This window comes from Tupaia chinensis, unplaced genomic scaffold (genome assembly GCF_000334495.1).
Source record: "Tupaia chinensis unplaced genomic scaffold, TupChi_1.0 Scaffold000360_1, whole genome shotgun sequence".
Lineage (NCBI taxonomy): Eukaryota > Metazoa > Chordata > Mammalia > Scandentia > Tupaiidae > Tupaia > Tupaia belangeri.
In genome coordinates this window covers 4,308,713-4,310,522 of record NW_006159856.1, presented here as the reverse complement: position 1 = coordinate 4,310,522, position 1,810 = coordinate 4,308,713, and the positions used below count along the sequence as shown (strand labels likewise).

Genomic DNA, 1,810 nt, shown 5'->3' with positions numbered 1-1,810 from the left:
TGCTCTTCCTCCCCCTCCTCCTCTCCACCTGCTCGTCCTCCCATCTGCTCTTCCTCTCTCTCCTCCTCTCCACCTGCTCATCCTCCCATCTGCTCTTCCTCCCCCTCCTCCTCTCCACCTGCTCGTCCTCCCATCTGCTCTTCCTCTCTCTCCTCCTCTCCACCTGCTCATCCTCCCATCTGCTCTTCCTCCCCCTCCTCCTCTCCACCTGCTCGTCCTCCCATCTGCTCTTCCTCTCCCTCCTCCTCTCCTCCTGCTCGTCCTGCCTCCCATCTACTCTTTCTCTCCCCCTCCTCCTCTCCACCTGCTCGTCCTGCCTCCCACCTACTCTTCCTCCCCCTCCTCCTCTCCACCTGCTTGTCCTCCCATCTGCCCTTCCTCTCCCCCTCCTCCCTTCCACCTGCTCGTCCTGCCTCCCATCTACTCTTCCTCTCTCCTTCCTTCTCTCCCTCCTTCCCTCTCTTCCATCTATTTTCTTCCATCTATCCATCTTCCATTCGCCCACCCATCCTCCTCCTCCTTCTTCCTTCCCCTCTTCCCATCATTCTTTGCAGCCCAAGAGTTTCTCTGCCCCTGCCCCCGCCCCCGCCACCCCTTGTGCCCAACCTCTGGCCAAAGCCCAGGCCCCCTCAGCCCTGGCACTTACACCTCCACATTGCCTCCCTGTCTCCTCCCAGCTCTCCCACCAGCAGTTCATTGAGAGCAGGGGCTTCCTCGTGCTTGCCCCTCCTCTACGACCCTGCCAGCCAAGCACACGGACCTCAGGGCAGCCAAGACTGGTGTCATGAGGACCAGGCACATGAAGCACTGCCGCTGAGGACTCCATTTGCTCTTCAGTGCCCCTTATGTGAAGAAAATCTGGACCCTGGCAGAGCCTGTCTTTCCCAAAGAAGCTGAAGGCTTCTGCTGGACAGTGAGGGGAACTATTTATTCTCTTGAGCACTTTTCCTCTTGGCTGCTAGGAAGCTCAGAAGTAGACCCAGGGCAGCACTTTTGCACCCATCTCAGCCTTGGTCCCTTCTCTAGTGACCGAGCCTTTCCAGTCTAATTATGCTTTGCTTGGGGGAGCCTTTGACTTGGCCACCATCCTGGACACCAGCGGAGCTACATTTGGCACAGACCGAGCTGTACAGTGACTGTCCCGTTGAACATGGGATGACAGCATCCTGTCCCTTCCTGCCTCTCTTTCTCTCCTACTGAGAGGAGAGGACCAGATGGGGCCTGGACTTGCTCCATTGTTGAACAGGGACTGTCCCAGCCACCACTGACCTCACCCAGATGCCCTGTCCCCAGAGCTGTCACCTTCCCAAAGACAGTGCAGACTAACTGAAGCTCTAAGCTGGATGGTGGAATCTATCATTTCTAAATCTTTTAGAAGTTCAGTAGTATTTTTATTTTTTGCTTTTTGTAAATAAAAGTATCAAATGATCCTAACTCAGTTAATCTAACATTTTTTAAGTGAACAGTCTTTATTAAATCAAGGTGACATTAGGCACCCTTGTTCTTGCACGGGAGTTTGCAGAGCATCTGGGGGGGCTTTCAAGGTAAGGAATGACGGGAACCAGCAGTTAGCGTAATGGCTATGTCGCTGGACTCCCACGTAGTCGACCGCGGTTCGTGTCCTGGACCCGGTGGCTTAAAACTCATGCCGGGCGCGTGTGCGTGCGTGCCCAAGATCCCGGGAGGAGAATGGAGGAGAAGGGATTGTGGCGTGGCCATCCCCCCTGGGGGGTGATTTCTTGCTTTCTGTCTCTATGTCTCTGTCTGTCTGGCGAGCGCACGCGCCCTATAGCGAAAACCTCTCCAAAAA

At 55.3% G+C, this 1,810-nt stretch overlaps 1 protein-coding gene across 1 annotated transcript in view; it reads left to right on the top strand.

Moving 5' to 3' along the window:
* Positions 1 to 1,810, top strand: part of HTRA3 (HtrA serine peptidase 3) — a 42,945-nt gene that overhangs the window by 27,265 nt on the left and 13,870 nt on the right.